Raw genomic sequence first — 23,603 nt, 5'->3', positions numbered from 1 at the left:
CTTCATTCAACGGTAGAGTTGTATCAGAATAATTCATCGAATATAAAGAGATATTACAATTGCCCCTCGCAGCGAGCAAAGTTAATGATAATACACTTTGCGAGCTAACAGGAAAAATTTGTTGGGTTGTTTATTCAAAAGAGGAATATTTTGAATTAATAGAATTTTACTATAGAGAGTATGGGTATCATGTTAAGATAGTAAATTACGAGAATAGCTAAGCTGCAGCTTTTACATGTACCGGGGTATACCCGCATCTCGAGTACATAACCAGGGAATATGTAGATTGGTGTAATTACGAAAAAGGTCTACCCATTTGGGATCTGGCCTTCACAGGAAAACCCTGGAAAACTCGGAAGAATAGACCCCAGCTCAGGTATTAAAGAAGATAGGAAAGCCTAAATCCAGTAATTTTGAAATATATAGAAGCTCGATAGATTAGATCGAAGGAAAAGTGCCTCACAGCCAAAAAAATTTTACAATATTGCTCAAAAAAAATTTTCAAAATTCTTCTTTGGACGATGTAGCCAGCGATCTCGTTGTGAATCGATGGAACAGGAACACTGGGTACGGACAGCGGGTAGGCGACGTACTGCGTTGGGTGGAGGCGGCACGGAGGACAGGCGATGGCTTATGGTACAGGACAGAAGCTGGTAATGTGCCGTAGAAACAACAAGATGATCTCAGGAACAGATGGTCAGGGATGTGAACATGGAACAGGTTTAAAGTGGAATAAGAAAAGGTTCTGACTGGATAAATCCCTGTAAGAGAGTGGATTAAGGCAACGAAGTCCATATTTCACAGTTGAACTCAAAATCGGAGTGGATTCTTATATTCTTCCATCTGTACTAGACTGGAACATCCATCAGTCCTGACCATCGCGAATTTTTTTGTAGTCCTCAATACCAAAGTTGTTTTGCATTACAACTGTTGATTGTCCAAAACATTGCCAAATAGACTGTGGACATTTAAATTTTGTTCTAGCTCATATCGAATGTATTCCCCTCATTTTTTTAAATCTAATCTTCGTTTTGTTATAGTACAGGTGGAAGTAGAGCATTGAACCTGTCCGAGGTTTGCTTTCAATTACGAAATTATGGATAAAATTTGAGTTTACATCTGATGAAAAATTTTAAACATAGGCATATGACACTGACTCCACAAAAGGAATAATTTTTAGAAAAAAATTCTCTGAAAAATTTTCATTATTCTTATAATTAATTGATTTACATATCCACCTGCAAATAAATATCATTAATGATGACGTATGTCCATTTAACAAATCATCCACTCGCAGAATCTTCTTTATCCTCTCATGAACATTTATGGAAATATATTTCAACAATTATGTCCATAATATGAAACACACAAACTGCTATTCTTAAAATGTTAATTAAAATTCTTAAATTAATTCTCCTGGTAGAGAAGGCATAATGAAAAATCTAAAAATTATAATAATTTTCTCTCGCGCAACCAGAGAGTTTCTTCAATTGTTTGCAGCAGTGACATTATCGACTGTTGCTTCATTTCACAGTTCATTTGTTTTCTCCCACGAACAGCGCACATCATACACACAGCGTATTTACCTACATATCCCGCACCGTTCAAGTTTCACACGCAATTCTCACATAAATGCCATGTCTTGAGGAAATGTAGATGCACTTTCATTGTATATCACTATGGCTTCTGCTTATAGTCCACACTTACAAACACTAGTAATTAACAAATTCTTCTACCTATCTTAAAATTTTGTGCTAAACTATCACAGGAGTAATGTCACTGTCTCTCACCCTCTAAACAACATAAACATTTTGATATTTATATACACATTCGACTCGTAGTCAAATACAACTCCAAATTCTTCTCCATCACAGATCTACGATCCTTCAAAAAATTTCTTAATATCATTATGGGGGAATAATCCCTTTATTCTTTTCGATTCGGGATATGCCAACAAGTATGATCCAGGATTTGGTATATTTAAAATAACATATGGTCCAGTATAAATAAGATTCCATTTCTTTATGTTCATCAGCTTCGAGGAATGGATGTGTCGCCTCAATAAACCCTTTTCTCCATATTATTTTGTTAATCTCTCTCGCATCCAAAACTAATCTTGCGTTGCCTCCAGGCTTTGGAACGACTAAGAGTGGAGAACAATATGGACAAGTTGATGGCTCAATCAAGTTCCATTCTAACGTTCTATTTATCTCTCTTTGAACAGATTGTTTTAAACGCCAGGGGATCAGATAGTGCGTGTAACAGTAAGTCTGATGTGGCTTCACTTGCAGGTGACAAATATACCCTTTAATAATTCCTGGTTTCTCATAAAAAAATTTCTTCATATGCCTCTAACAAATAATGAAGCTGCTGCCTTTGTTCTCCGGTAAGATGATTTGATTCACCAGCTTTTATCATTGTTGTTTGGTTAAAGTCCTCCTATTGTATCAAATCCTTTGAAAGCTCCTTCCAACGACCGTTTAATTGAACTATGGCACCGCGACAATATTTCTCATGCACCGTTTCCTTTCTATTTAAATCCAGTGCTATCTCTTCTCCATTTAATCTAAATTTAACTATTCCTTCCAAAAAATCAATCTGACATCGTACTCCTGCATACTCCCAATACCAAGAATACAGTCCACTAATAACTTCTCCACTACAAGGAACGTGCATTTTATTGCTACATTTCCCATTTTCATCTCTACTTGTGTTTGTATTTTGACATTGGGAGAGCGTGCTCCAACAGCTCCGATGATTTTGCAGTTCTGTACCGGCAAAATTGGTACCTTCTTCTCCCTAATAATTCTCCTAAAAAGAGCGCCTGAGATGACATTGGCGGAAGCGGCGGTGTCTAATATCACATTCGTTGGAACTTCCTCTATTTCAACAAATACTTCCGATACCGGAACACTCGATCTGTCATTATGACACGTTATTAAATCCTTTGTTAACTCTTCAGTCAACAGCTCACCATCATTATATCTTAACAATTGTAATTTCACTGTTTCGCCCCTAACAGTTCCCCTGACCGCTCCTCCGGGGCACGATGCGGTCATATTTAGTTTACTGATTGTTGGTGCGATTGGTATTTGTCTCTTCAGCTACTTCAGTGATTATCGGTTGTTGTGGTGAATTCGGTCTATATTGTCTTGCTTGATTCGAGTAATTATTGTTGTTGTTCTGCTGGTGTTGGTAGAACTGTCTTCTGTTCTCATACATTGGATTATATCGATTAAAATTCCTATTGTTCCTAAAACAGCCCCTCGCTGCACCAAAGTTTCCATTATGATAATAATTATTGTTTGCATTTTGTCCATTTCTTAGTCTCCTCGGAGAGTGTAGTTGGTTAAGATTATTGTTACTGCTACCATTACTGCCATTCCCATTCGAGTTGCAGCTCGGATTCGCTTCTATTACTCTTCTTTGATATGACATTTCTCTTGCCCTTTTATTGTCCTCCTCAATTATATCAATATGATCAAGCGTAGTGATAAATGAGTCTATATCCGTATCATTTACATATATCAGCTGATTCCTTATACTGGTGGGTAGTCTGGACTCGAGTATCCTAAGTATATCCGGCAAAGGAATCGGTACATCCCAATACAAAGATTTTTTTAATGTATTTCTCAAAATATCTCTTTAGATATCCTCTAGAAAATGAGAAAGGCTCAGGATATAATACTTCTCGCCTAAGGCTTTCTTGTATTCCAGCAGACCAATATTTTGCTAGAAAAGCCTGCTCAAATTCTTTGTAACATTTACAAGAAGATGTTTGTTTGGATGCCCACAATGCTCCTGATCCTTGTAAATATCCAGATACAAAACTAATCTTTTGCCATTCTGTCCAAGATCGTGGAAATAGACCTCTGAAACTTCGAATAAAGACTACAGGATGAACATTCTTTCTGTCAGGGTTAAGGATTTGAAATTGTCTCTGTTTAATCATCTTTTCCTCAACGGTACTACGATTCCAAAAATCATCCTGTTCGTACTCTTCCCTGTGGCTATCCGTTATATCGAATCTAACTTGTGACGTTCCAGTTCTGTCTACATCGGATCTTGACGTGGACGGAATGTCACGCGCAGATTGAGAATTTTGTTTCCTACTTCTCGCTGTTTCTAAATCCTCCTGCGAGAGATTTAGTGATCTTTCTATATTTTCTCTCCAACGCGAGAATTCTTCGCCAAGTTGTTCACGAACTTCCTTTAACCCTTTGTTGAAAAATTTCTCCTCGGAACTCTCCGAAATTGACTGTAAAGCTACTTTCACAGTTTCTTCTATCGTTTCCAATGGAAAATTTTGCCGCTCTAATGTTATTTCTGAAAACTTTCCCGCAAGTACATTCATTCTATGTTCCACTGTCGTCTGTTTTTCCTTCACTTCGTCAAATTGCTTCTTTAGATTATCTTGGGATTCTATAACTTCTGGTATCATAGCTACGAAACACTGTACGTCCTCTTGAGCTTGTATTACTTGAGGAAACAATTCTACTTGTTTTTGTATCTTGTCAATTTTGACGGATACATATTCGGTTAGTTCCGCTTTTAATTTACTATTGTTTTCTTGGCATTGTTGGCGGACCTGCTCAATTTGAGCAATAAGACTCTGTTCTTTTATTTCCTGTGTCTGGGTATTTAATCTCTGATCTAATTCGGTAAAGATTGCTCTTAATCGATTTTGTAATTCTGTTGATTTTCGGCTAATTGATTTTGGAGTTCATTTTGTATAACGGATAAGTCTCGTTTTACCTGCGCTTGGCCTTCGGCTAATAGAGACAATTGTTGCATAATAACAACTAATGTGTCAACAACCCTCTGATCAGCTGTTGTATGAATGTTTTGGGAACCAGCGGGTTTATTTATATTGCTACCACTAGCCACAACAGTCTTAGAATTGCTATCCGTGGCCTCTGCTTCTGCGCAAACAGCTGAAGGCTGTTGCACGTCTCGTTGCTGATTCAGTGACATTTTAAATGGCGCTCTAGTCAATACCATTAAATAACTGTCAATATCAGGTTCTAGTCACTAAATACAGTTTCAAATTTACTGTCGTAGACACACTTAAGTTTCAAATTACTTCACAAATGGTATAAAGTTCAATGTCCAGATACGAAAATCACACAATATACAGTTCTACAATATAACTACTATCTGGAAAAAGTTCTTTCTAAATTGATTTCGAACTATTTTAGCTACAGGATAAAAAAATTAGATTTCTCTGGGCTTGTTCTGTAGTCTCGGTGTTGTCCAATAGTTGAAATCGTTTCTTGGTATCAGCAATCTTTTACTATGGGCACCGAATCTCTCTTCAGATTAGTTATCTCTCGTTCTCGTTGGTTTTCATGAGACAAAAAGTACATATATTATATAACAATCGAAGAGAGTCCTGTCACACTGGCGCCACTGTAATTTTTCCTCCTATCTACGTGATTATGTAGCTCTCAATTCGTTCGAGCAATCAGCCATTCATAATATGAAACACACTCATAGCTCATTCACTCATATGATTCAGAAATTTTACTTGTTAGAATGAAATCATGCGATGATTCTTCTTCTCTGCAGGCTCGTGCTTTGCGGCAGTCTGCCAATCTGTACAAATAAAATGCCTCGTAATTTTGGGAGCGTTGTATAATCAGTCGGGAAACCTCAGATCAAGCGGATATTTGGCTTTGATGAAGTTTAACCTTCCGAAGAAATAATGGGGCTCTTGGATTAGTAAATGCAGGTTCGTATCCAGTCTTTCGGAAGTTCCCTTCTGATTAACAACTACGCAATATATCGATGAATATCATTAATTCTCAAATGTCAAATACACACCTTTTGTATGAAGGAGCAATATATATATATTTCCCTTTTAATCGTACAGTTCGTCTCAGTTATCTTTTGTCATAAATATCAGTATTCAGATTACAATTCTTCAAACCAAGCTCAGGCTAATCGGCACGAAGACAATCTCGGAAGCTTTTTTCTACTAACAACCACCGAGAGAGTACTACAAAGAATAATTTTGCGCTCATGGCATAGCTATTGTATGAAACTATTTTGCGCATGGATTCTGCGAGTATGAAGATAGAAAATTAGTAAACATTCAAGGGTAGAATTGTAGCAGAATAATTCATCGAATATAAAGAGATATTTCAAATATGAAGAGGAATGAAGGTAATATTTTTTATTTATTGGTAATGTAGTAGCACCTAGGTATAATTCATTGTTGAATGAGAAATCAACACCAGGGATGTTTACATGTTTCATTAAAGACTGTGCAATTTTCAATATGAAGTATTTTTCATGTTAATTAATGATTTGTCTAATGTTATTGAGAGTAAGAATTTGTCAGTGTTAATGAGTGTAGTAACATGAATTGCATACAAGAAATAATATATCAGATAGTTTAAAAACAGTTTCTTAAAGGAATATTTGACCTAAGACCATTGTCCACATCCTCGATCCAAGTCATTTTTGTTTAAAAAAGTGTCTCAGTGATGTGTAAAAGGTAGTTTATTTGTTCTCTAGAGCACTGCACTAAGCTCACAGCAACTGTAGTTAGCAATTATCAGCTGGAGCGCAGTGACCAGCAAGCACCACGTTTCCAAGCAACTACATCAGGAGGTAAGATATTTTCATTTCAGGACCAGTTTGCTATTGAAATTATCAACGCAAAGGGAGCATTTCATGAACAGCGTTATTAGACAGACCATTAACGCACAGCGACCACTTTGTTTAATTAAAGAGATTTATAGTAAAGTTCAGAATTTAATCAGTCTACACATTTAGCTAGGAAAATTATAAAACAGCGATGAGGTTCATGTTGTGTTCTCGCAGGCCGATGTATCTGGTTTTTCTCGCAGCTGGAAACACACAAAGTCACGCAAAGCTAATCAACAGCAAAGTTACATCCAACAATTGCATCAAATGCTGTTCCTTGCAAGACATAAGTGCCAAAGGCCTGAATGTGTTTAATTTTAATTTTTGTCTTGAGCATATCTGCTCGAAACTGTGACTATTGCTTACCCGAAATATAATTTTACGGTTTCTGAAAATTTCATTCTGACGAAGACACCCTTAGAGGTGTCGAAACCGAGATCAATGTACCAAACAGTTATTTGTAACCGGTTCTCTGTGTGATTCCTATGCTGAAACTTATGTGTGTTTGTCACCAAAATAAAAGTAACCGTATCAGCTGACTATACAAGCTACGAGGTGTCGAGTGTGTTGCCGAAGCATATGCGGTGGCTATCGTCCGGTACTGAAACCTCTTAGTAAATCTGAACGCGGGCAACGCGGAAGATAAGAGAAGGGCGCTGCTGATGCTTTGCTGGGGAATTGCGGTTGCCACTTGAACTATTAGACCCGGCTATCAGTGTTACATAAGAACAGAATGTGTTTGGTACTGACACAATAATGTTACTAAGATGAAAAAAATTTTTAATTGCTACTTATTTCTATAACATTAAAATTGTTACACATAAAATGGATCAGATGACCTACAAGTGAACCGGCAGTGGGAGTAAACTTGGATATTAACATGCAAAAACTGATAAGCTAACCAGTTAGTTAAATGCAGAGATCTCTTACTTCAAAAATTCAGTTAGTCAGAATTGGCCAATAAGTATTCCGTTTGGTTGTTGAGAATAATAATATAAAGGGACTGTCTTACGGTCTTTATTATATATATGTACACCACCACAATTCTCTTCTGATGTAGTACCTCCAAGATATTAAGGAGATATGAAACACAATGTTGATTATCACGTACATCATTAAAAACTGGTAGTTTATGAGTGAAAGAGATATTTGTCACTTTTCACGTTCTTATACAAAAAAACTGAACTCTTTCATTACGCAAGTGCAAAGTAAACATAACGTTGTTACTGCTGATTAATGTAGTAATACGGAAATGAATTTCGATGTGTTATACTAAAACTGAAAGATCAACAGAATATATCTACAAGCAGCAAAAATTGCTGTGACACAACGATCTAGTAAGTGCGAGAATTATCGTAAGTCAACAAAACAAACCAAAAAATTGTGAAAGAGAACTGAAGCAAAGCTGAGGCGATAATCAGTTGATTCTACGAAAGGTCGGTATCAGAGGCGCAGATCTGTCGTTGCACTTGATAATGATATGAAGACTTACGAAAAATCAAGACACTAGCGTAGGATTTGTTGATCTAGAAAAAGCGTCCCTGTAAAATAGAGCAAGATGTTTGAGTTTATCAGGAAATTAGGTGTAAGTTAGAAGGGAGGACGAGTAATATAGAGTTGCACAATAACTAAGGGAGAAAAGCAAGTACGGAGAACCAGGAACGAATTCGTCGGATAAGAAATGGTTTAAGACAGGGATGCAGTCTTTATTCCTACTATTCACTCCATATATAACAAAGCAATGACAGGAATGATAGGTTCAGGAGCGGGATTAAAATTCAGTATGAAAAGATAACAATGAGCAAGAGTCGCTGATGACTCTGTGTGAAAGTGAGAAAGAACTGCAGGAGCTGTTGAATGGAATGAGCTGTCTAATGATAACATGCAGTGAATTCGAAGAAAATCGGGGCAAGACTAAAGTAATGAGTAGCAAAATGAGATTAGCGATAGTCTTAACATCGAAATTGTGGACAACGGAGCAGGCGAGGTGAAGGAAATCTGCTACCTTGAAAGCAAGGTAACACACGACGGAAGAAACGAGGAGAGCATAAAAAGCCATTTAGCAAAGTCTACTGATATGAAACACAGGCCTCAATTTGAGGAAGTCATTTTTGAGACGGTATGTTTGGAGAACAACATTATATAGAAGTGAATAGTGGGCTGTGAAGATCGGAAAAGGGAATCGAAGCGCGCTGTAGAAAGAGGCTGAAAATTACACTCCTGGAAATTGAAATAAGAACACCGTGAATTCATTGTCCCAGGAAGGGGAAACTTTATTGACACATTCCTGGGGTCAGATACATCACATGATCACACTGACAGAACCACAGGCACATAGACACAGGCAACAGAGCATGCACAATGTCGGCACTAGTACAGTGTATATCCACCTTTCGCAGCAATGCAGGCTGCTATTCTCCCATGGAGACGATCGTAGAGATGCTGGATGTAGTTCTGTGGAACGGCTTGCCATGCCATTTCCACCTGGCGCCTCAGTTGGACCAGCGTTCGAGCTGGACGTGCAGACCGCGTGAGACGACGCTTCATCCAGTCCCAAACATGCTCAATGGGGGACAGATCCGGAGATCTTGCTGGCCAGGGTAGTTGACTTACACCTTCTAGAGCACGTTGGGTGGCACGGGATACATGCGGACGTGCATTGTCCTGTTGGAACAGCAAGTTCCCTTGCCGGTCTAGGAATGGTAGAACGATGGGTTCGATGACGGTTTGGATGTACCGTGCACTATTCAGTGTCCCCTCGACGATCACCAGTGGTGTACGGCCAGTGTAGGAGATCGCTCCCCACACCATGATGCCGGGTGTTGGCCCTGTGTGCCTCGGTCGTATGCAGTCCTGATTGTGGCGCTCACCTGCACGGCGCCAAACACGCATACGACCATCATTGGCACCAAGGCAGAAGCGACTCTCATCGCTGAAGACGACACGTCTCCATTCGTCCCTCCATTCACGCCTGTCGCGACACCACTGGAGGCGGGCTGCACGATGTTGGGGCGTGAGCGGAAGACGGCCTAACGGTGTGCGGGACCGTAGCCCAGCTTCATGGAGACGGTTGCGAATGGTCCTCGCCGATACCCCAAGAGCAACAGTGTCCCTAATTTGCTGGGAAGTGGCGGTGCGGTCCCCTACGGCACTGCGTAGGATCCTACGGTCTTGGCGTGCATCTGTGCGTCGCTGCGGTCCGGTCCCAGGTCGACGGGCACGTGCACCTTCCGCCGACCACTGGCGACAACATCGATGTACTGTGGAGACCTCACGCCCCACGTGTTGAGCAATTCGGCGGTACGTCCACCCGGCCTCCCGCATGCCCACTATACGCCCTCGCTCAAAGTCCGTCAACTGCACATACGGTTCACGTCCACGCTGCCGCGGCATGCTACCAGTGTTAAAGACTGCGATGGAGCTCCGTATGCCACGGCAAACTGGCTGACACTGACGGCGGCGGTGCACAAATGCTGCGCAGCTAGCGCCATTCGACGGCCAACACCGCGGTTCCTGGTGTGTCCGCTGTGCCGTGCGTGTGATCATTGCTTGTACAGCCCTCTCGCAGTGTCCGGAGCAAGAATGGTGGGTCTGATACACCGGTGTCAATGTGTTCATTTTTCCATTTCCAGGAGTGTAGATGGACTGATAAGGTGAGGAATGCCGTTCTCTGCAGAATCAGCTAGGTGAGTTACATTTGAGAAAGACTGACAAGAAAAAGAGATAGTCTGATAAGAGAAGAGATGAGACACCAAGGATAACATCCATGGCACTTGATTAATTTTAGAGGGCAAAAACTGTAGAGGATGACCGAGAGTGGAACACATCCAACAAATAACTGGTGTTGGATATAACAGTTAGTCTAAAATAGGTTGGTGCAGAGAGGAATTCGTAGCGGACGGCATCAAATAGAATAATAATAAAAAAAAAAGAAAAGAAACGACAAGCATTCACTGCTCCTTTTTTCTCATCCCCACATAAGTATGTAACCACACGTGATGTTAGCGGCTACATCTACATCTACATGGTTACTCTGTAATTCACACTTAAGTGCCTGGCAGAGGGTTCATCGAACAATTTTCATACTACTTCACTACCATTCCACTCTTGAATGGTGCGTGGGAAAAAGAAACACCTAAATCTTTCCGTTCGAGCTTTTATTTCTCTTATTTTACTATGGTGATCATTTCTCCCTACGTAGGTGGGTATCAACGAAATATTTTCGCAGTCGGAAGAGAAAGTTGGTAATTGCAATTTCGTAAACAGATCTCGCCGCAAAGAAAATCGCCTTTGTTTCAGTGACTGCCACCCCAACTCATATCAGTGACACTCTTACCCCTATTGCGCGATGACAGGAAACGAGCTGCCCTTCTTTGCACTTTTTCGATGTCCTCCGTCAATTCTACATGGTAAGGATCCCAAATCGCGCAGCAATATTCCAGCAGAGGACGGACAAGTGTAATGTTGGTTGTGATGCACACGTATGAGTAGCTGAATAGCAGACGGCTACCATGAGCCATGTAGCACCTTCTTTCACTCAACAGGCGACGGTGACGCGTAGTTGTACGGATTCCAAGAGACACAGGAAACTGTAAAGACACAAGCCTAGGCAGATGCGCTCGACACTGCAAGGGGGCCACACTTGTGTCAATACAGGGTGTCCCGTAATTAATGACTTAAACGCATTCAGTTGAAAGTACACGATAATATAAGCAAAAAAGTCTCAGTAAACGTAGGGTCGAAAATTCATACCTTAAGAGCTACGAGCGATTTTTCATCTTCGCTACTTTGAAACAAATCTCTTCTACTGCAAGTTCTTTGCTTTCCATATTTTGGGAAGTGGTAGTATGAACCAAAATAGGAAAAAAATGTCGAGCAAACATGTGCTCTAAAACGCATACCTTAAAAGTTACGAGCACTTGATCATTAGAAGTGTTGTGTTTCAAAGTAGCAAAGATGAACAAGTGCTCATAGCTCTTAAGGAATGAATTTTAAAGCACATGTTTACTGGACTGTTTTTCTTGTTTTGGTCCGTACTACCGCTTCCCAAAATACGGAAAGCAAAGAACTTGCAGTAGAAGAGATTTGTTTCACAGTACCTAAGACGAAAAATCGCTCGTAGCTCTTAAGGTATGCATTTTCCACCCTATGTTTACTCAGGCTTTTTTGCTTCTAGTACCGTGTACATTCAATTATAGCGTTTACTCCATTAATTGTGATACACCCTGTATACTGACCTGGCGCTGCGCAGCTGCATTTACCGAGTGTCACTGTGCTACCTGTCTGTGTCCTGACGATTCCCGAAACCATGAGGCATGCCGCTCACTTGACTTTAGCAGCCGCAACACCACAACAGGCACGCTTTGGCGCGTTTAAATACAGATCGTCTGGCAAGGCTGGTGATCGGTTGAATCGGCAAGCCATCGAGTCCGCGTCCTTCACAGTGTCGATTGAACCGTGAGGCTCCTCTGCCTAACGTGGACCGCAGGACCAAGGATCGAATTAAGGCCCTGCTAAAGCCCGCCCGGTTAGCCGCGCAGTCTAACGCCCGGCTTTCAGGACTGGGAAGGTGCCCTTGGTCTCTGGCACGAATCCACCTGGCAGACTTGTGTCGAGGTCCGGTGAGCCGGGCATTGTGTGGATGGCTTTTAGGCGGTTTTCCGTCTGCCTCGGCGAATGCGGGCTGGTTCCCATTATTCCACCTCAGCTACACTATGTCGGCGATTGCAGCGCAAACAAGTTCTCCACGTACGCGTACACCACCATTACTCTACCACTCAAACATAGGGGTTACACACGACTGGTGTGAGACGTTCCCTGGGGGAGATCCACCGGGGGCCGAACCGCGCAATGGCCCTGAAAGAATGGTTGGGTGTGGGCCGGCGGAGTGGTTGAAACGTCCCCGTACTTAGAACAATTATACATGACTGTGTTTAAACTAACACACAATATTTTTAGCGCAACGCAATCTGACTTTCAAAAATCCCTACAAAAGAATGGCCCTGACTAACATTAACCTATACGTTTCACAAAACACTTACCTCACAAAAGTCTTCGTTACTCGAAATAATGCAATACAGCGAGCGCGACTACTGCCAGTTAAATAAAAGATTCAAACTACGGAAGCCACTAACTACTGATAGGCATAGTTAGCAAATGAAAGATTTTAACAGAGAACAAACAATGTATTTACCTTAATAGTGTTGAAAAATCATAATATACATAGCAGTTCATGACATCCAGTCTACAAATTTCCAAACTCCGCCATTTCTCTCCCCACATCCACCAGTGCTGGAGGCTCACCTCCAACTGCGCAACGCTACGCGCTGTTAACATCCAGCTGCCCAACACTACAATGCCAGACAACAATGCAAACTAGCCACAGTCTGCACACAGCACAGCCACTGATTTTCATACAGAGCGCTACGTGGCGTTACCAATAAGAAAACAAAAACGGCCTACTTACATAGCCCCCATGCTCCCCACAAAAAATTTTACAAATTGTTTTGGTCACTGGCCAATACATATTTGTTAAAAAAATTTCACAATTACAGTAACAAAGAAATCAAATGCACACACTTATTGATACAATGTTGGTCAAATGCTAAAATTTTCTCGCAGTCCATAAAGACAGTCCTGATCATTCATCACAGTAAAACTGCCGTTTCTTTCCTCAAAGTCTGAGCAGTAAAAGACAATGCACAAGGAAGTAGTGGATTTCCATGCAGTCTTGAAGAAGTAGTGTTGTCCTTCCAACGGAAAGACAGTGCTGACTCTTGACATGCTGACAGGTAATGGGCCACAACAGAGCAAACCCACAGCAGAGTCATTCGACGTTTTGAAGAATATTGGTAGGTAGGTCATCACAGAGCAGACCCACTGTAGTCCTGGTAGAGATTACGGTATTGGTGGGCCACCAGAGGTGCAGACCCACTGCAGTCCTTGTAGAAATAATGGTATTGGTGAGTCATCAAAGATGTAGACCCACTGTAGTCCTTGTAGAGATAATGGTATTGGTGAGTCATGAAAGGTGCAGACCCACTGTAGTCCTTGTAGAGATGGCCAGCAGCCATCTGTTGCGACTGTGCAGGTGCACAATCTCCATCGAAGAGTCTTGCAGAGAATATAGCAAGTCCATAAACCACCACTTGTGCACTCACAAAGTTTTTGGAATTGTCCTCAGAACCAGCAATGCTTTTATCCAGTCCCTTGCTGAATTATTAACACAAGTGCAAACACTAACAGTCCCCACTTCTCACATATTGTCCATATGCTATGACCAACAGAAACATGTGCAGTGAAATGGAAATTACAACATACTTAATTTGATGAACTGGTGTCAATTACAATTTTATAACATAAGAATACAATTACAAAGGTACAAAATACATCATTATATTTGTAGTAAAAGAAGCTTTACAAAAGAATAGAAATAAACATGTACATCAGTGTTACAGGAATTATGACATGAGTACACACATAAAAGATCAGAATAACTTTCGAAACATCAACATGAGCATTAAAACAGAACAGAATAAATAATGTCTAAACATCTTTACAAAGAAAATAACATAGTATTTGAAAAATTCTACAACATAAATCTTATTAGCTAAACACATAAAGACAGGAAAAAGACAAATACACAAGGATACATAAACACATAGCGGAATAATACGAAAGGAAAGACAGGGTTCCTTTTCAGGGTAACATTTGGTACTGCAGTCCAACCCAAAACTTCATTCCATAGATCTTACGTCTTATTTCAACATTTGTTTCCACCAAAAAAATCCTATCCAAGCATGCTTTCTGTATTTATAGGTTCACATATTTCTTACCTCATTATTTATTTTCCATTATCTTACCTCATCATTTATTTCTAAGAAAATCCTACCTAAACCTTTTGCCCCTAAACCCTACTTTTTTGTTCATATCCTCTTTTAAATACTTTTTTTGGCCAACCATTTTCTTATCCAGTCTTACAAATTTCAAAACTCCGCCATTTCTCTCCCCACATCCACCACTGCTGGCGGCTCACCTCCAACTGCGCAACGCTACGCGCTGTTAACATCCAGCTGCCCAACACTACAATGGCAGACAACAATGCAAACTAGCCACAGACTGCACACAGCACAGCCAGTGATTTTCATACAGAGCGCTACGTGGCGTTACCAATAAGAAAACAAAAACAGCCTACTTACAGGGTAAAGTGGACTGCGGTAATCGTCGTGGCGTTGTGGACCACTGCGGCTGCGGCGGGGACGGAGCCTCTCCGCGGTTTCTAGGGCCCCGGTTAACATACAATACAATACAATACAAGGCCCTGCTAGCCACCGCGTCGCAGGACGCCCGCCAACGTCCGCACCCGCAGCCAGCACGTCCGGGATGCAGCCGGCCGTCCCAGTCGGACACGTCAGCATCTGACACACCGCCGCTGGGGAACGTTTATAGCGCAAGGTCTCTCTGCGCTTGAGCCGCGTTCAGCGCTACACCTGTTGACACTTCACAACGCTTCTTGCCAAGGGTCGTGAGATAGACGCCTCACCCTGCTGCAGAAACGGACACCAGACTGAGTCACATGGCAGCAGCGCGCACTTCTAGCTGCACTATACTTATTGAAGCAATAGTTTACGTGCACGCCTTTTGTCTTTAAGCAACTGACGGACTCCCTAGCCCTCGCCAACCAATGGAACCTACAACTCCTAGGTGGAGAGACGGATGCCATCCTGACTACTAGAAGTAGATCTCTTCCACGCATTTGTAGCGGTGATAGCACACCGGGGTACTACAGAGCATAGGGAAGCACGACGCACATTTAATGGGATTGGTCAGTGTAGGGCCATCCTCACATGCTTCAAGTGTTCGTCAAAGTACAGCGATCCAGTTCAAATGCGATTGAACCGAACACTCTTTTCCTGATAGTAGAGGCCGTCTCAAACGATAGAAGAATATTGGAGAGTTGTTTCCTGTATTCTTCGTTCAGAAGAACAACTACAGCCGTTATGAAATACAGGGTGGGGCAAATAAAAATGGCCCGGGAAACAGAGTTCCAGAGCACAAAGAAACGCAGCAGAAAAAGGAAATACAGTACTAATCTGACTATAGAAGATGTTGAAAGTGACCACCATTCATCTCTTGGCACTTTTAGGCCCTGGTCAGAAAGCTGCTGAAGGCAGATCGAAACTGGACTGCTGGAATTGCTGCAGTCTCATCCGAAATTTTCTTGAAGACTATAGGGACTCCTCACACAAATGAACGCAAAAAAAAAAAAAAATGGCTCTGAGCGCTATGGGACTTAACATCTACGGTCATCAGTCTCCTAGAACTTAGAACTTAGAACTACACAGCACTCAACACCCAGTCATCACGAGGCAGAGAAAATCCGTGACCCCGCCGGGAATCGAACCTGGGAACCCGGGCGCGGGAAGCGAGACCGCTACCGCACGACCACGAGCTGCGGACAATGGACGCATACTAATAGATCAAGCGACGTGGGAGGCCAGCTAGAGCCGCGACCATAAGTACCTCTGCTATCAAATCTGTCAGACGTAAAGATTGTGTAAATGTGCTGCAAGGTTTGGCCGGCCGTATGGACAGTTGTTCCATCCTGTTGGTAATAACTGTAGGTCTTTTCACCTCCGTTAATGCTGCCATTCACGTTCAATCGTATACGCTCGTCCGGGACACTTTTATTTGGCCCACACTGTACATGAAATACGTTCGCAGCTGCGAATGTGGGCAACCGTCAGCTGCATAATGTAATGACGGCAATGAAAATTAGTCTCGGACCGAGACTCGAACCCGATGGTCAGTTAACAAGCATCACCTTATTGGGTTTTGGTTGTGTTCCTACCCTTTCATCTGCATCTGCCTATTTGCATTGCGACCGACCAGTACAGGTAACATTTTTACTTGCTTCGAGCGCGTATTGGTGTTATGCCATTCTACTAATAGCAGTGCTCTGTGTAAAGATAGCAATGTGGGACAGTGGCTAGGGTTTAAAGGTTTCTTTCGCCTCATTTCATAATTTCGTTTTTTTATTAACTGACGCTCTCTGTATCATGCATTAAACACACACCGATGCTAGGGAGAAGAAAACAGTGGGACGTTTTGTCTTATTTTTCACTTGAGATCAGCAACCTCTTACTTTTCTATTATCAGGTCCCAATTTCTTTGTCTGCGTGATATGGATGCATGGACTGCGTATTTTCGAATGTTCACAGTAGATCATAGAAGTCTTTTCCCCTTAGAAGTAACCATAACAACCTTCCGATCTACACTCCTTTCCTCTCGGTTTGAGCTCCAGAGATGTCCAGTAAAATACCTTTCTGCGAATCCTGACTCTTCCCGGACTTTCCGTTCGTCCATTAAAACGGCATGCCGCGGAATGTGAGTTTTCCTGGTTTCCAACGTTCAGTAAAAACGGAACCCTTATATGATGGCATTGCTGTCCGTCTGTCTGACTGTTAAGAGCATTTTTTCTCAGGAACCGGTCGACATATCACGTTCATATTGGTCTCGCTTATTAAGGTCTATGGTACTTTGGCGGAGAATTACAAACTTCTAAGTTACTTCAGTCAAAAGATACGGACATTTGTGTCTTTACAGACGAATGGAAAAACTGGTAGAAGCCGACCTCGTAAAAGATCAGTTTGGATTCCGCAGAAATGTTGGAACATGTGAGACAATACTGACGCTACGACTCATCTTAGAAGAAAGATTAAGGAAAGGCAAACCTACGTTTCTAGCTTTTGTAGACTTAGAGAAAGCGTTTGACAATGTTGACTCGAATACTCTCTTTCAAATTCTGAAGGTGGCAGGGGTAAAATACAGGGAGCGAAAGGCTATTTACAATTTGTATAGAAAGCAGATGGCAGTTATAAGAGCAGAAGGACATGAAAGGGAAGCAGTGGTTGGGAAGGGAATGAGACAGGGTTGTAGCCTCTCCCCGATGCTATTCAATCTGTATACTGAGCAAGCAGTAAAGGAAACAAAAGAAAAGTTCGGAGTAGGCATTAAAATCCATGGAGAAGAAATAAAAACTTTGAGGTTCGCCGATGACATTGTAATTCTGTCAGAGACGGCAAAGGACTTGGAAGAGCAGTTCAACGGAATGGACCGTGTCTTGAAAGGAGGGTATAAGATGAACATCAACAAAAGAAAAACGAGGATAATGGAATGTAGTCGAATTCAGTCGGGTGATGCTGAGGGAATTAAATTAGGAAATGAGACACTTAAAGTAGTGAAGGAGTTTTGCTATTTGGGGAGCAAAATAACTGATGATGGTCGAAGTAGAGATGATATAAAATGTACACTGGCAATGGCAAGGAAAGCGTTTCTGAAGAAGAAAAATTTATTAACATCGAGTATTGATTTAAGTGTCAGGAAGTCGTTTCTGAAAGTATTTTTATGGAAGTGAAATATGGACGACAACTAGTTTGGACAAGAAGAGAATAGAAGCTTTCGAAATGTGGTGCTACAGAAGAATGTTGAAGATTAGATGGGTAGATCACGTAACTAATGAGGAGGTATTGAATGGAATTGCGGAGAAGAGGAGTTTGTGGCGCAACTTGACTAGAAGAAGGGATCGGATGGTAGGACATGTTCTGAGGCATCGAGGGATCACCAATTTAGTACTGGAGGGCAGCGTGGAGGTTAAAAATTGTAGAGGGAGACCAAGAGGTGAATACACTAAGCAGTTTCAGAAGGATGTAGGCTGCAGTAGGTACTGGGAGATGAAGAAGCTTGCAAAGGATAGAGTAGCATGGAGAGCTGAATCAAACCAGTCTCAGGACTGAAGACAACAACAACAACATTGATACTAAAAAATTCACTCATCAAAATCTACAGAGGTGCTTCCTATTGACCTAGAAACATGAAAGTAGCAAGAAGCAGGATTTCGCAGTGCATGTAAAGGCAAAAATTTGAAAACTGTTAATTTATAATTATATATCACGAAAAATACTATTTTATCATGTTTGATCCGTCTGTTTGTCCGTCAGTTAAGACATTTTTCTCTGGAACTGTTTGGAGTATCAAGTTCAACATTATATCATATACTAAGGTATGTGGCCCCCTGGCTGTCAAAAAATTGTAATCTTCGAAGTAAGTGCAATCAAAGATATTGCTATTTACGTCATGTTTTGATACTCGAAAACTCGCTCATCAGAACCTCATTGTCGACCTAGAATAGTGAAATTTAGCAAGAAGCAAGGCTTCACAGTACAAGTAAAGAAAATAATACGAAAACTGTTAATTTATATCGCACGAAAAAATACATTATTGTCATTTTTTTATCCGACTATTCGTCTGTCCGTCTTTTAAGACTTTTTCTCTGATACGGATTGGCGTATCAAGTTCAAATTTATGTCACATACTATAGTTTACAGTCTCTTGCTGATGTAAAAAGTTTAAACTACTAAGTCAATGCAATCAAAAGATTCGCGCGTTGATGTCAAATATTTTGGTACTCGCAAACTAACTCATCAAAACCTATGGGCCTTCCCGTTGACATAAAATCACTAAATTCAGCATGAAGCAAGATTTCACAATACGAGTAAATTAAACAATCTGAAACTTGTTAAATTGTAGGTATGTCACATAAAAATATTTTTTGTGTTTTAAGTATACATTACATTCATAATCCGTCAAAAGTATAATAGAATAACTACATGCAAACATAAAATGTAACTTGTATTCATATATATGTAAGTAAATAAAAATGTTTTATTGAGTGTTCTCTCTCTACATATATAAACTAAAGTCCCCTGCACACTTATTTCTGTGCCTCCGGGCTAGTCTAAGGCATTGCTGTAAAGATTTTAGTATGATCCTGGAATTCCCGGGATGAATTTCTTGCCATATCGATATCGATAACAGACAAAAATCATTGACATAGTCGATTCCAGGGATGGGTAATTTCCAAGAATGTTTCCCCATCGAAGCAGCGGGTCCCAACGATAGATATCGAACGTGCGATTCCAAATCTCACACACGACTGTGGTGGTGGGAGTTATGAGGAGTGTTTGCAGTGCCACTGCAGCAACAACAAAAGAAGAACGTTGACTAAAATAGTTGTAATTACAAAGGAAATGACTTTTCTCACTCGTCATCGACGTTCTCCTCATGAGAAAGTCCATTTGATGTGAATGCTACGGGGAGCATTCCCTTGTTGCCATAACCTGGGTAGCCTCTACCTATGTCACACAAATATTCAAGTAGAGTGTCACGTGAGTCAAATTTTCCTTGCAACCACAAGTTACGGAAATACGGTTTCTCCTGGACGCCTTTCTCTTTTATTGGAAGACTTCACTGATTTCCACAGTCGCTCGATGTTCTGCATGTGCGCACTGCGATTACCGAAAGACACAAACTCTACACAATGGTTCATGAACTCGTGGTGGAATTCATCTGCTTATAATATCTTGTAGGATTGCAAGCTGTCCGTTGTCAAACCGACTAAAGACACCTTGTCTCTGGAGAAAACTCTTACCACAAAAGCACATCCGGGACTCTCGTTTTGTGCCATCGAATACCCAAATATGTTAGATTTCATTCTGTAACGGTCGTCCTCTCTGGCTTTCCCTTCTTGCTATGTGCGACTCGTCCACTTCAGTAACTGTCTTTGGTCCACCGACTGGTACATTGTCGTTCGCCACTATCACATAACAGAATTCTCTGCAAAATAGTAGCATTGGTAGATAAATCAGTTTTTGATGCTGTTGCTTGGAGGGTGTAGCCTCTAATTCAGCAAGATACAAAAATTATGCTGGTCTGGATCGATATTCTGAATAGTCGAACCGTGTATTTTTCCTAATAGTCGTCCGTTTACCACAGTTCCCACATTGAAATTGTAAAGTTATTTCACTATAAGAACTTTTATTACGAACTTTTACAGACTTCGTCCCACCGCAGTCTACACAATCTCTCCTTTATTCATTTGGTATTAGCACATACGTCCGACAAAAACTCAATTTGCTACATTACATAAGCTTGGAATTAGATTCTTCCACGTCATGCAATCGGCCAAAAAGCCGTCTACAACACCGGACATCCAAACTCATTAACGACATACATGGGATAGGTTTCCATAGCAACTCACATATAATTTATCATTAACTCCAGTTACCACAGTCACTTGATCCATTTAGAATCGCACGTTCGATATCTACTGTTTGGGGCCCGTGGCTTCGATAAGCAAACATTCTTGGAAATTACCCCCGGGTGGATGAACTATGTAGGCAGAAGAAGAAACGCCGCACTTGGAAGTCGGCACGTGATTGCTCATACAAATTGAAGACAAAAGTTAATCTAGCAAAGTCAGATCGGGTGGATTTTGATCCCACGGGTATCTAAACAAGGGGTTGGCAACACTGTCACACTGGACAGCGCATCGGAAGATACAGAGGAGCGTGTATCTCCATTCACTACCGTACCAGGCGTCGTAGCTCACTGAGTAGACTGCTGGGACATCAAACTCACATCCACCATGGAGCTAAGGTTCGATTCCTCTTCAGGTCTCTTTTTTATTTACTACACTTCCGTTAATCCTAGTTGAATCGGCATAAGTTGATCCCTGACGGTTGCAATGGGTTCGGCATTGCAGCTTCGCGGACCAATTCTACCAGTAACGTAATGCGATTTTGAAAACATCTCTATGGCAGCGCGTAATTGTTGTCATATCTCTACAGGCGGCATCGGTTTTCACCTGCACCTGTTAAAGCTTCGCAATTGAAAATTGACTAAAGCGCTGCGAGCTGTCAGGGATAAATGTACGAGAACTATACATTGATGACCCAGAACACTATGACCGTCGACCTAGTATCGATATAAACCCGTCCAGGCGATAGCAGCGTCACCTGACGAGGAATGACCGCCAGTCAGATACACGCACCGCGCGCATGGTATCAGTGAGCATGATGTCCGTGAGTAGAATGGGGAAGGTGCGCGACCTATCTGAGTCTGACTGATGGCAGTTTGTGATGGCCGAGAGACTCGGTATGAGCACTTCGGGTGTTCGAGGAGTGCCGCGGTGAGTGGTTTCAACGCACGGCGAAACCAAGATGAAACCACTTCCAGATGTCGGACGTCGTAGGCGGGGCAGACTGGTAAAACAGGGCATTCGGCGAACTGTGGCGGAAAAAAAAACACGAGGCTTTTACACCGGACAGAGTGCTCATAACATCGGCAATGCGACTGAAATGTGCACGTGACCATCGGCACTGGACGTTGGAGCAGTGGCAGAGCGTTGGATGTTCTCATAAATCGCGATACCTTCATCAAGCCGATGGGAGGGCGCGAGTCCTTCTTCTTCCAGGAAAACAGTTCCTTGACACCTGTACTGTGGAACGGAGAAAGGCTGCCGGCGGCTTCATTATGCCTTCATCAAGCCGATGGGAGGGCGCAAATCCGTCGTCTTCCGGAAAAAACAGCTCCTTGACATCTGTACTGTGGGACAGAGATAAGCTGCCGCCGGCTTCATTATGTTATGGCGAACATTCGCATTGATATCCACGTGTCCAGTGGAGTCGTGAAAGGCACCGTGACGGCCAAGGAGTATCTTACACTGGCTACAGATCGCGTACACCCCTTCATGACGATCATGTTTCCCTAATTTTTCATACAGATAATGAACCTTGTTTCAAGGCCAGAAGAGTTATGGAGTGGTTCGATTAATACAGTTGAGAGTTCCATTTCATGCGCTGCCCCCCTCCGCAGCTGCCAACTCACCAGATCTGGACCCGATCGTACACATCTGGCATGTGATTGAATGTGGAGCCAGAGCTCATCGCCCCTTCCCGGAATTTACGGGAATCAGGTGGCTCGTGTGTGCAGATGTGATGCCAACTCCCTCCACCGACCTACCCTCACCGCTTCCATGCCACGACGGGTCATCGCTGTTATCCGTTTCATTGCCTAGTATGTCATAATGTTCTGGTTGATCAGCGTACGGCGGGTCATTTACATCCGGGACATAATTTTGTCACAGGGGAGTAGCTTATCACATGACAGGGGACCCATTACACTGGACGCATGTGTCTACTAACCGCGCATTGCACAACTATAACTGGTCTGGCGGATTTCCGATGGAGTACACAGACGATGAGAGTCTGTATGCGTTTCGTTCTGGGTGCATCATGTAATCAAGCTACTGCTGCTGTTGCTCTTGTGTATGCTGCGTGGTAGCCTCAAAGTTGCCAGCCAGATGATAATATTTTTTGCAGCGTGGAGCAACGGCTTCGGGAATCCGGGACACTTTGTCCACAAGTAACGGACAGAGACCGTTCGCGGACGAGATGTACTCCACAGACGACGGAAATCTAGAAACCGTTCACCAGTCGTCTCGACGAAGTACCGCTGATATTGCAAAGCAGTTCCAGATATCTCAAATACTGGTTGTTGAAGTGTTCTAGGTCGAAGAACTGCATCCATATCATTACACGTTAACTCGACACCAGAGGCCAGAAAACGGCATTCGGCGAGGACAGTTTTGTGAATGGCTTTTGCAGCATGTATAAGATAACGAAAATTTCATACATAACGTTGAAATGTCCGAAAATAAGATGGACAAAGGATAGGAGACGTGGATTGGCGAACCCAGGCTGAGTACACAATTTTTATTAAGAAATTACAAGTTTATTTCAAAATATGCCAACAACCAGAATGATCACAATCTTCTCTTGCACAACCCGTCAAATAGAATATCCGGGAAACTCAACTTGCTTAGCAGTTGCAGTTGGAATCAAGACTCCACCGACAGCTAACGGCCACTGGAGTTGTCGCGCGCGTACATGCAGAGGCCGAAATACGGAAGTACGTACACGCGGGCAACCGCCGCGTCAATTACGAAGTCAAGGCTCAGTAGCCAAGGCTCTCAAGAAATAGCTTACACGTTATGACACTAAAGCCAAGAGCTCCGACAATAAGATCTTCTTTTCTTTCAAGAGTTAAGAAAG

This window comes from Schistocerca serialis, chromosome 8 (genome assembly GCF_023864345.2).
Source record: "Schistocerca serialis cubense isolate TAMUIC-IGC-003099 chromosome 8, iqSchSeri2.2, whole genome shotgun sequence".
In the NCBI taxonomy this organism is placed as follows: Eukaryota; Metazoa; Arthropoda; class Insecta; order Orthoptera; family Acrididae; genus Schistocerca; species Schistocerca serialis.
Note: the sequence above shows the minus strand (reverse complement) of the source record.